At 36.4% G+C, this 13,361-nt stretch overlaps 1 protein-coding gene across 50 annotated transcripts in view; it reads left to right on the forward strand.

The window, feature by feature from the left end:
• The window catches only part of FUT8 (fucosyltransferase 8), an 88,088-nt gene that overhangs the window by 24,935 nt on the left and 49,792 nt on the right, over positions 1 to 13,361 (forward strand). For 17 of the 50 annotated variants that reach the window (XM_087921599.1, XM_087921622.1, XM_087921597.1 and 14 more), the window contains one exon: positions 7,477 to 7,586. The exons of 18 other annotated variants lie outside the window; for them this stretch is intronic. The gene's annotated coding sequence lies outside the window, so the exon portion shown is untranslated. Of the gene's footprint in view, positions 1 to 2,715; positions 2,848 to 7,476; positions 7,587 to 13,361 lie in introns of all 50 variants that reach the window. 15 more of the 50 variants (XM_087921596.1, XM_087921618.1, XM_087921598.1 and 12 more) reach the window with 1 other exon arrangement.

Raw genomic sequence — 13,361 nt, forward strand, 5'->3', positions numbered from 1 at the left:
TGGGGGAATGATGTTCAGAGAGAGGGAGCCACCACAGAGAAAGCCCTTCTTCTGGGTCCCACCAGGTGTATCTCCCTTGGGGATGGGACCCACAACATTCTCTGCCTTGCTGCTCTGATGGATCGGGTAGATGTGACTAGCCCTCAGATAACCTGGTTCCAAGACATGAAGGGCTTTAAAGGTTGAATTGCACCCAGAAGCAAATTGGCAACCAATGCAGCTCCCGCAGGAGACGTTATACATGTGCACACCGGGCTCTGCACAAAACCATACGGGCTGCATTTTGCACTAATTGGAGCTTCCAGATTTGGCTTTTTAAAACATTTTTTAATTCTCTCCACTTGTCCTGCTTAGCAGTTAATGATTAAAAAATGTAGGTCTATGATAACTAAGTTAAGTGCAAGAAGACAAAAACCATTATTAAAAAATTATAGATACTGCAACATATAACATGCATATCATGAATACGGAATTTAAAGGGTATTTTTAAAACTTTTTAAAAGGCAAAACAAGCCTAACAGTGAGCAAATATAGATTAATAATAAAGAATAACATCAAAGGGCTGACTGGAGAGATTCCATAAAATAGTAAAATATGACGTAGGAAACTTAAATCATTAATCATTTTTGGTTGGGCACGATTATTGAAATAGCCACATAAGCAGATGTCAACAAATTATTGAAGTGAAAGCAGATTATAAAATGTCCAAAACTAGGCAAGTTAGCAATATGTGGCAAATATTGAACTATCCAACTAAGTTTAAAGTGATATACTTTGGGATAAAAATCAGTTTATCCTAATTTCACAATCACTAGTGGGATTTGAGATGTTAGTGTGTAATTGGGAAAATCTTGAAAGTATAGTGATTCAATTTAATAATTTGCTATATCAAAGCCATGTTAGATTCATTTAAGAAAGAAATGAAATAAAGTTGCCAGTGCTATAAAACTTTACACCTCTTTTCCCTTATCTTTTGCTTCCTAATACATTTTTAACAGTTTTCAGAGTGAAGTGAACATTACTAAAACCAGAACTGCTGATGAAAAACCACCTATGTTTAGATTTGGCTCTTTGAAGGTGGTCTTGAAGGTGGTCTGTTTTATCACAGACTGTTAAACAGTATTTGTCTAGATCATAGGTGTGAAATTTGCAGCGTCATGTTGCCATCAAGTGATGTTTCATGATGTTTTTCCCATTCGTGGAGCTGGGATGGGTGTGGACTGTGTGTGACACATCTAGCCCTCAGGTCACCAGTGTGACACCCCTGGTCTAGATGAAAAGACAGATATATAGTACCCAAATGTCCCTTTTTAAAAACTGGATTAGTTTGGCCTTCTTTTAATCTATCAGTTTGCAGCACCAAACTGCCTGTATTTGAATCCCTTTCTCCATTGCAAATTATGCTCAGAGCAACCCCTCATAGTACCACCTTTTCACAAAAGTCAAGTCACCACTGTTATATATAACAAATAAGCAATAAAACAGACAAAAATATATGATTTTAAAACATCTTATTTATAATGATACACCCTTTTCCAAATGCTTGGAGAGTGAAAGCTAACCTTAACTCTGAATTAAGAGCATTCCAACATTTGGGACTAACTCAAGAAAAAATATTCCTAACAGGTAACATCTTTAAATGGTACATTCAAAGAGTTTCTGCTGCAAATCATCATAAGGCAGTTTTATAATCATGCAGGTAGACCTTCACTTGCCATTTCGAAGATGAATTGATTTTCACACATTATTTCTTCCACCAAACAATTTTGAGGTATATTTTAAGTTAAGTACTTTTTACATGGAGGTGGTAAGAACTACATAAGTTGCAAGCAGAAAAAAAAAAAGCTATTGTATTTCTTATCAGAGCCTGTGTTTATTTTTTTTTCTTTCCTGCCTTCTCCAAGGAAAGTTCTGAAATGTAATAACGAACTAAATAATCTTATCCAATTGACTGAAAGGTATAAAAACATACCCTGATAGGAACACAGAAGCCATTTTGTTTTCTGTCAGTGCTTTTTATTGCTGCTTTAATTTCTTTAACGTTAGAATCTTATAGGCTGCCTTTGGCTCTTAGAGAACTGGCAGGCTTTAAATATAAGTAAAATAGGAATATAGGTTCTAGTCTCTATTGTTAATCATGACAGTTTTTCAAAATCTGTTTTTCTGGATTAATTTTTACCTCTATCTCTTTTGCTTTACTGTATTTATTAAATTATTTAGAACATACTATATTATACATTATAACAATTGTAACTATAAACATATATTATTATAAAACATCTGAGTCAATGTGATTGCCAGTTGGTGATTATATTGAAATTTATGGCTTGGTTTCAACCAGTAAACTTTTTAAAAATTCTCAAATTCCTGAGCTGTAATGCTGCAGTTCATCTGCAGGTAGCAATTTGGTGGAAAAATCTATCATTTTTGTATTTGATGGTTTTAATGCTATTTCATATTTTAGAAATATGTTTCGTTCAATTGGATGCTTTAGATGTACCCCCAAAGCATTGGATGTGCCCCCATCCAATATTATCAAGGTCTCACTTGATTACATACCAATCAAACCTGGGCAGTTATTTCTGTTTATTAGTGCATGAAAAAATATATTGCAACATAAAACTCCTTTTGATTTTTTTTTTTAAAAAATTGTGGAATCTACACTTTCTAATTAAAGTCACAGGTCTGCGTGGATTGTTATTGTTCTATACTTAGGTGGTAAGTTAAGCCAAACAAAGATTAGGAATTGATTAAGAGAAAAAAACCTAGAAAACAAAGGATTAGAGGAGAACTTAGAAAAAACAATAGTGAAGATTCCTAATGAACTGCAGTTGCAGTCTGACAAAGGTAATGTATACTATATATATTAGAAAGGATTATTACTACAAAGCATTCACTATTTGATATAAAATTATACATTTTTCCATTTTAGTGATCAGATTTGTTTAAGAAAAATGCAAGTTCTACAAGGGATAAGTTTGGTTAGAAATAAAAAAATCAAAATAGTGCTTTTCTCTGATTTAAGCAGTGATGGTTTCCTTGTTTTAAATCAGTCCATCCTGATAGTAACTGTTGAACACAAGTACATATGATAATTCAAGTGTAGCTAATACTAGTCAATGTGGGAGCTGGAATTTGATTTGTGCATCATCTTTATAGCTTAGCTTTGCAAAATAGATTGCTGTATTATGGAAAAATACTTGAAGAACTATGACAAACAATTTGTTTTTTCTTTCCCCATCTCTATGGGGGATTGTGAATAGGTGGATGGATATTTGTGCCAAATGTTAATAAGTAGTTACAGCCATCTGCAATTACTTCCCTAGGGAGAAAACATCCAGCATTTTAACCAGTGTCCCAAAACTAACTAAATATGTTCCATGAACTCTCAAAACTTATGAACTGAGTCAAGAGTTTGTCCTACATTTACTCATGATAAGTAATTGAAATGGTTTCATTCTATATTACTTCATATTTTGTTTATGAACTAAAGAAGACACAAAAAGAATGCTTATGATGTAAAAAAAACTCTGTAAGAATAGATCACATTAGCCAATTGGAAACTTACTAGAAAATTGAGGGAATGGGGTATGACATAGCTGCCCAAGGTAATTCTACAACTGCCACTTGCTTTTTGAGCAGGAGTCATGAGTCCAGGAGAACTCCTAAGTTGCACAACAGATCTGTCTGGGTTAGTGTAATCTCATCCAGAACTAAATATGTTAAAGTCCTGAATCTCAAAGTTCCATCCATTCAAAGCTATTTGGTCTGACATGGCTATTTACTTAGAAACAAACAAACTACTCTCTCATAAACAATTTGGTATTAGGAAAAAACTATCATGTAATCTGCAACTATTACACTGCAGAAACATATGGACTACACAACTCGATCAGGGCACAGCAATAGACGCAATCTACATAGACTTCTGTAAAGCCTTTGATTCAGTGGTACACGACAAACTACTCCTAAAACTAAAATCTTACGGTATCTCTGGACGCCTGCATAACTGGATAGAAGCATTCCTGTCAAACAGACAACAAATGGTAAAATTGGGAGCGTCCTATCAAATTCTGTACCTGTCAACAGTGGTGTCCCCCAAGGCAGTGTTCTAGGACAAACTCTTTTCATACTCTATATAAATGACCTTTGTGATCATATCAAGAACAACTAGATTGATAGTCTAGTTGACATAGTCAAGACCTTGACTATGTATCAGAACGGTCAAACAAATGGCAACTTCAAATTTCAACAAATAAATGCTCTGTCCTACATATTGGCAAAAAAATTTAGAAAATAAAATACAGCCTGAACCCACATTACGTATCTGATATTAACACAGTTGAGAAAGTCCAGAAATATTTACAAGAAGAGTTCTCCACCCCTCTACTTGTTGCAGAATACCTTATGCCACCAGACTCGAAATTCTAGACCTAGAAAACCTAGAACTACGCCGCCTTCAGTCCGATCTAAGCATAGTATATAAAATCATATATTGCAATGTCCTACCTGTCAATGAATACTTCAGCTTCAACCATAGCAACACAAGAGCAAACAATAGATGCAAATTAAAGGTTAATCGCACCAAACTTGATTGCAGGAAATACGACTTCAGCAACAGAGTGGTCAATGTCTGGAATACTCTACCTGACTCTATATTTTCCCCCAAACCCCAAAAAGTTTAACCTTAAGACTGTCTACTATTGACCTCATCCCTTTCCTAAGAGGTCTGTAGGGGGCGTGCATAAGCGCACTAACGTGCCTACCGTCCCTGTCCTATTGTTTCTTTTATATATATTTTTTATTTTTTTTATATGTATCCATGTATTCGTAACTATCTTTTTACTTATACCTATTATCTAGTAAGCAATTGACAAATAAAAATAAAAATAAAAAATATTTGGAATGACATGGTCATAGGGGTATATTATAGGCCACCCAATCAAGCAGAAAAAATAGATGTCCTTTTTGCCAACCGACTAACAAACATATGCAGGAAACACACAACAATAGTAATGGGGGACTTCAATTATCCTGATATCAATTGGAAAACTAATTTTGCACCAAGTGAAAAATCAAATAAGTTCCTAACCAATCTACCTGACAGCTTTGTTGTTCAAAAGGTGGAGGATGGAACTAGAGGGACAGCCATACTGGACTTAATTCTTACAAACAGAGAAGAAGTGATGGAGTTGAAACTGCAGGAACCTTGGGTGAGAGTGACCATGTCATACTAGAATTCAACATAACACAAACACAAGCAATAGAACATAATGACACGAGTGCCTTGGATTTTAAAGAGCTGATTTTAATAAACTCAGAGAGAATTTAGGAATGATTCCATGGATGAAAATCCTAAAGGGGCAAACAACTCAAGAATCTTGGGAAACTCTGAAAAGTACAATCATAGAAGTCCATAGCAGCACAATACCACTGAGAAAGAAAAACAAGAAATCCAAGAAGAAACCAGCATGGCTGCACAAAGATCTCTCTGGCAAATTGAAAGAAAAAAAGGACATGTACAAAAAGTGGAAAGAAGGACATACAACTAAGGCAGAATATCAGCAGATAGCCAGAATCTGCAAAGACGAAGTCAGGAAAGCAAAGGCTCAGAACGAACACAGACTTGCAACAAAACTCAAAGATAATAAAAAAGTTTCTTCCAACATATAAATAACAAGAAAAAAAATCAAGGAAACAGTTGGTCTACTAAAGAGAGAAGATGGCAAGGAAGTAACAGGCAACAGAGAGAAAGCAGAAGTGCTTAACTCATTCTTTGTATTGGTCTTCATGCAAAAAGAAACTATATCTCAACCCACCAAAAACATAACTGTAAAAGACAGACCAGAAATAAAAGTTAAAATAAGCAAAAAACTAGTAAGAGAACACCTGCCTGATCTTGATGAACACAAATCACCAGGGCCTGATGGATTACATCCCAGAATTCTAAAGGAGCTGGCAGAGGTCAACTCAGAACCACTACACCATATCTTTCAAAAATCCTGGAGCACTGGGGAACTACCAGAGGACTGGAAAAGAGAAGATGTGGTTCCCATCTTCAAAAAAGGAAAAAAAAAACAGACCCAGGAATCTATTGACCAATTAGAAACAAGTAAATAATAATTAGCAATCAGCATGGGTTTGTTAAAAACAGATCATGCCAAACCAATCTTATTTCATTCTTCAACACAGTGATTAAATTAGTAGACCAGCAAAATATTGTGGACATAATATATTGACATTTCAGCAAGGCATTCAACAAAGTACACCACAGCCTACTTCTTAGTAAGCTAGGAAAAAGTGGAATAATAGCACCATCACTAGATGGACTTGCAACTGGCTAACAAACCATACTCAACAAGTAGTCCTTAATGGGTCTACGTCTACATGGAGGGAAGTAAGCAGTGGGTTGCCACAAGGTTCTGTCTTAAGCCCAGTACTCTTCAATATCTTCATTAACGACTTAGATAAGGGAAGAGAAGGGGAACTTACCAAATTTGCAGATGATACTAAGCTGGCAGGAATAGCTAACACCCGAGAAGCTAGGCTCAAGACAGAGGTGGTATTCAGCAGGGTTCTGACCAGTTCTGGAGAACCAGTGGTGGAAATTTTGAATAGTCCAGAGAACTGGCAAATACCACCTCTGACTGGAGATTTTACAGTACCTTTCTGCGCCACGCCCACCAAGCCACGTCCACAGAACTGGTAGTAAAAAAATTTGAATCCCACCACTGGCTCAAGATCCAGATGGATCTTGACAGACTAGAACACTGGGCTGTATCTAACAAAATGAAATTCAATGTAGAGAAAAATAAAGTCCTATACTTAGACAAGAAAAACCAAAATTGCACATGTAGACTGGGTGAAACCAGGCTCAATAGCAGTAACTGCAAGAGGGATCTTGGAGTCTTAGTGGGCAACCAGCTAAATATGAGCAAGCAGTGTGCAGCAGCAGCCAAAAAAGCTAATGCAATCCTAAGTTGCGTTAACAGAGGGATACAATCGAGATCAAGTGAGGTACTAATACCACTCTATAAAGCCTTAGTAAGACCACACCTAGAGTACTGCATCGAGTTTTGTTCACCACATTATAAAAAAAGATGTTGAGACTCTAGAAAAAGTACAGAGAAGGACTAGAGGAGACATGGTAGCAGTCTTCCAATATTTGAGGGGCTGCCACAAAGGGGTCAAGCTATTTTCTAAAGCACCTGTAGGCCAGACAAGGAACAATGGATGGAAACTGAACAAGGAGATATTTAACCTGGAAATAAGGAGAAACTTTCTGATAGTGAGAACAATCAACCAATGAAACAGCTTGCCCTCGAAAGTTGTGTCATCACTTGAGACTTTCGAGAAGAGATTGGACTGCCATTTTTCAGAAATGGTGTAGGGTCTCCTGCTTGGGGGGTGGTGGGGTGGACTAGATGATCTATAAGGTCCCTTCCAACTCTGATTATTTGTTATCTGTCTTTCCAGGATTCCGTTGAAGCCTGTTGTCACCCATCCAGGCTCCCACAACCTCTAGACACTGCAAGAGGGCAGCCATATGTCTATTAGCCTCTTTTATTATACCAATACAAGTAGTGGTGAGTTTCAAAATAGTTTAGCACTGGTTCAGTGGGCATGGCTTGGTGGGTGCACTTTATGTGTGCGCACACACTTTGCGTGTGCCCCCCAAATACGCACTTTGTGCAGGCGCAGAGGCTTTCCGACTCGCCTCCTGCAATCCTGCACTCTCCCTGTCACTTCAGCAGCTGACACGCGGCAATCTGCTGTGTTGCGCAAAGCAGCTGCACTTCAAAAGCAGGGAATAAAGATCAGTATGGGAGCCCGGGCGGGTGTGGGGGCCAACAGCAGCTGCTCAGAGAGAACTGATTCGGTCTCCGCTGATCTTTGGCGCTACTGGTATGCCAGAACCAAGCCGAACTGGTAGAATAGCACCACTGAACGCAAGGTTAAAAGGCGTTCCTTGTTTGGCCTCATTTGTTTCCTTCTTCTGAGTCTTTACGGCTGTTGTAATATTGCTTCTTGTCACTTCTAACAGCTCTCTGAAATACTTCCTTTCTGAGAGTTTTGTGTTTCTTGGCTTTGGCTTCTGTTTTCTTCTTGGCAGTTTCTACGCTTTTTTTTCTGATGTCCAGTTTGCTTTCATCTGTTTCTTCATCTTTGGTGGTCTCTTTTCACATATATCCTTAAATTTGTTGCATAATCCCTTTGGTTCTCTGTTAATGAAATTCAGAATGTTAAAAGTGATTCCTGATTGTCTCTTTGAAAAGGATAGATATATGTTTAAGATCATATTATGGAAACTGACTGGCTTTCTCCTTTTTTTAGCTTAATTTGGAGCTTGCACATGAGCAGTTTGTAATCTGTTCCAGGTCAGCAACTGGCCATGTCTTTGATACTTTAATTGAGCTCTTCTTCTTTCAGCAAAAATACAGTTAATTTGATTGCTATATACTTCATCTGGTGATATCTATGTATAGAGATAACATTTTGTTGTTTGAAGACAGTATTAGCTATGAAGAAATTGAGTATTTATTCTCCTGCTTCATTTCAGTTTCCTAAGCCCTATAATTCAACTATATTTTCCTTTCATGTTTCCAACTTTGGCATTTCAGTCTCCAATCACAAGCAGCATTTTGCTTGCATGTTCTGTCAGTTTAAGATTGAGCTTGATCTTAGAAGTCATCAGCTTCCACTTCTTCTGCATTAGTGTTTGGAACATAAATCTGAATGGTAGTTATAATAAAGGGTTGCCCACAAAGTCTAATCATTATTATTTATTGCACTGTAACCAAGTATTGTTCTTGCTATACACTTCTAAACTATAAAAGCAGCACAATTTCCTTTTTGTTTTTCATGTCCTGAATAATAAATCATGTGATCTTTTAACTGAAAGTGTTTGATTCCTTAGCATCCCAATTTGCTAATGTTTAATATGTCAATTTATAGACTTCTATCCTGTGTTCAGGCTTCTTATGTTTTCTGTTCCTACTATAATTATGTCAGCTTTGGATTTTCATATTTTGTATGCCAGCATCAGCAGTTAGACATCCCAAAGGCTTTAATCTAGCCATGTCATAAACAGTATTAATATTCCAAAAGAGCCTCAGGTTTTCTTTTTTAAAAATATTTTTTTATTTTTAAATATAGGTTTTCTTCAGTAGCATATTAAATCCCATTTGACCTGAGGGGCCTATTGGCCAGCATTTTATTGTCAGTCATTTTATATTTTCTCTCCATGTGGGTGTCTTGGAAAAAATACAGGAGTGGTTTACCATTGCCTTCTCTTGTTCACTAAACTGCCTCTGGCATCTTTTTATATCACTTGCTGCCCAGTATAGGTATGGTACCTATTTGCTTTAGCTAGGCTGTGGGTTATTGGAAATATATATATTTGATATATACTCCCAACATGGTTTGTTCATCCCTCACAGGAGCATCACTCTGCCCTCCAGCCTCTATGAAGTAACAGCAATTTATTATTACCAGTAGAAAAATCATTACATAAGAAATAGCCTATTTAGTTCTAAAAGCTAACCAGATTAGAAGTACCTTTATTGTATAGAATTGGTTTCAGAGTACTGAGGATTATCTGTATTAAAATGTATTGCTCAGCTTGATCATATTATGTTATTTTCATGTTCTATCACTTTTAGCAAATTGAAATTCTTCTCACGCTCATTTCCCTTCCTGCCCCTGCTTTTTCCCTTGGCCCTCCATAACAATACATAACAATACTTCGAAAAAAGTACTATAGTATGTATGAAATTTGGGGGTACACGATAATATTTCACTTTATCAAAAGACTAACTTTGTTGCTGCTGGTTATATATGTTAAAAATTTGCAGTGGTACCTGTGGAAGCTTTTGTTATTGTAACTCTTAGAGACTAATGGAATAAAGGAACAAAACCTCCCAGGAGGGGGAAGGGGGAGGAGTTATGAATGTTCACTTCACTGCTTGTCTTTATGCAAAATTCCCATATCCTTTATCTATAATACAAAGGGGGACACGTTTGCTTTTACAGTATGAATTACTCTGCTGTCCTCCAAATGTTTTCCTATCTTAGGAATGCCACAATTGATCAAGCATAAGCGTCAGTTGGAACACGGGTCATCTATAGTAGGCAACTGAAGATGAAAATGATGGCTCCTAAGATGATAAATGTAGTAAACTAATATCTGTAAAAGTCTCTGAAATATAGTCTTTTTGTAAACCTGATCAACCTGTAAGTTATTCCATTATGATAATTAAAGTATTCAGAGAAATCTTACAGTTTAATAGAAAATAAAATTACAATCCTAGTGCCATTTATATTGTACTTGAGGCAAAAGGAAATTTTTCCTTGCCTTGTCTGTTCCACATCCAATTAAGAAAGATTTGAAAATATATCTCAGCGTAAACAGTTGTATTCTTGATTTATAAAAGACTTTTCTAAACTAACAAATTGTTCGGAAGATCTTAGCGTGAACTCTGGTCATTGGCTATGTAACAAAATAATTACAGAAAAGTTACTCTTGCTCACATAACCTTCTGGCTAAGATATAAAACTTAGATAAAGAAGATGGTGAAGGTAAATTATCTTAATTTAGAGTTCTGGTTGTATTCTTCCAGGAATTGATTTGTTCTAGATAAGTTCTGATTCTCTAGAATAATATAGTACACAATTCATATATCATGGCAAACATGTTCCATATTTTCTGGATTCTTCTATTGTCATAGAATCCAGTTATATTAATCGGCATAGGAAAGACAATTATTTGTAGAATTACATAAAAGAACAATCCTTTACAATGGCAATTAATCAAACTCACATTTTTATATAAGTAACTGATTAAGGCATGGGTCAGCTGACAGACATGATGTCATCAGCACTGAAATCTATGAAATAATGATTTGGGTTGAAAGTTTTAGAAGGAAAAATTCATCTGGTTCAATTCAAAGCTGGGAGAACGACACTGGAAAAATGGAGACTGATTGGAAAGAAGGGTTTATTTATAAAGCAGAACCACCACCTATATGTGATTCTGGACAGCTGACAAAATGGTTGAATGAGTGGATGGATCTTTATGGGTTTCTGTGACTTTGAAGTTTGGACTGTTTTGGGGCTGGTGCGATGAAGGGGCTTGTGTTCTGAAAGAGTTTTGGGCAGTTCCTTTTGTGCCTAATGGCTTTTGTCCTGTGTTGGATCTTGGGTGAGGGGCTGCTTTCTAATCCTGCCATTCTGCCTTTGTTAGCTGGAGTTTCAAAATATCTTTTCTTGAATGGATTACCAAATCTGCATTTTTAAAAGCTGGCTTCCTCCATTTCTGCTTGGGGTCAGGTAGACTGGTACAGGTTTCTGTCTCCCTTAAGAACATGTTTCTCTGTTTTTCTCTTTGGGAAAATATAATATTCTGCCTTTTTAATATTCCTCAAAATATTTCATTCTTTTAGGAGGGGGCACACGTATTGATCAAAGCAAGAATAGGGAAACTATATTGGAGATTTGCTATATTGAATAACAAGACTTCGAATGGGGTCACTATTTATGGGATATTTAAGGGACTGTCTCTCCTTTGCTACATTTATCCATATCCCATCAGATCTGGCAGGAGAGTATTCCGTGAGTCCCATTTAATAAGGAATGCTTAGTAGGACCCAAAAGAGAGCTTTTTCGGCTATAGTACCTTCTCTTTGCAACATCATTCCTGTGGTATCTAGATTGGCATCTACATTTCTTCCCTTGAGGAAAGTCTTCAAGACATAGTTGTGTTTAGAGTTTCAGCAGTAGTGAGCCTCTCCAATAGTTATACTGAATTGTATGCATTGGCTGTATTTGCCTGCTGTTTATGATTATTTTAATATACACATTCATTTATTCATTCACTCAGTCAATTAATTTGATTTATTGAATAAATAAATAAAATTTAAATAAATAGTTTTGAAACACCATTAATGGACATATATTCTATCTGAATACGTGAAACACAGAATCTGTAGGAAGTAGTAGTCTGAAGGCTATTTGGCTTTATATAAGGCTTTTCGCATTATTTTCCAGAACACTTCAGAATATTCAGCATCTGTGATATTTCATCACTCAGGCATTATTGTCTCTGATTCCCAGGCTTAATCCTGTCATTTAGAAGTGTTAAAGGTGGTATCATATAGAATAGAATAGAATATAGAATAGAATAGAATTCTTTATTGGCCACGTATGATTTGGACACACAAGGAATTTGTCTTGGTGCAAATGCTCTCAATATATATAAAAGAAAAGATTGTAGCTAGAGCCACTTCCTCTCTTATCTCACTTTCTTACTCTCTCTCCTTCCTATCCCTTCCCCATTATTAGTTAGTGATAAATATAAGTTGATGATGCAGTGATAATAGCAAACATTTTACATTTATTAGTTGTGATTATGGTATCTAAAATTTATATCAGTTACTTATTGCTGAATTGGGCTGATTAGCATATTATACTTTTAAAAAGAAACTGGATCTTGTAAATTAAGGTCAACAGAAGATCAGTCTTGTCTTGGGTTACTGGATGGGTTAATATGTATATTAAGAAGTTAATCTCTGTTACATCCATCAGTCTATGCTCCAATTTGATTTGGAAAATCAAGATTCTTTAATGTAAATTATCGGTATTGATGAAAATTGCTGATATTAATAGAACATGCAAGACAGTTTTCATAAAAACAAAAATGGGCTTCGGTAGCTCCTTATTAATAAGATTTTGAGCACAAGGCATTCAAGAAGGGATGTCCATTGTGCCATGTACATACTGAGTGTTTCATCATTCAGATATCAATGTTTCTGACATTTAGAAGTGTTGAACTCCGAAAGAGGGAAGTTGACCTTCCTCATGAACTCTGATTAAGACTTTTTTTCACAAACAATGCTGAAGATCTTTTTTTATATTCTCATACTTTTTCATAGTAAAACATTTGGGTGTAAAATGTGATTAGGGAGCTTGATAGTGTAGGAAGTTAGCACCCACCCCTCTCCTAGAAAAATGAAATATTTTAGGATATAGTAAACAGACAGAATATTTCCCTAAAAGAGAAGTAGAAACTCAGAGAGGCAGAAACTCAGCACCCCCCGCACCTTTGTCAATAGGCCATTAAGGCCTGAGCCAGTCTATTCTACATAACAACAGATAGGATTAACCCTCAACCCATCTCACCACATGGCATCTGGGAAGATTACATCAGCCAGCACTCAAACAAACCTGGGACATAGACAAAGCCTACAAAGTTAGCTGAGACCCCCGCCCCCTGGGAGTCTGACAGCCAATGGGATACATTTCTTATACAGGAACAGGAAACACTAAGGTGGGCCCAACAGAGGGTATAAAACTCTGGCATTCTC

Source organism: Pseudonaja textilis, chromosome 1 (genome assembly GCF_049901715.1).
Source record: "Pseudonaja textilis isolate UNSWEBS1 chromosome 1, rPseTex1.2, whole genome shotgun sequence".
NCBI lineage: Eukaryota > Metazoa > Chordata > Lepidosauria > Squamata > Elapidae > Pseudonaja > Pseudonaja textilis.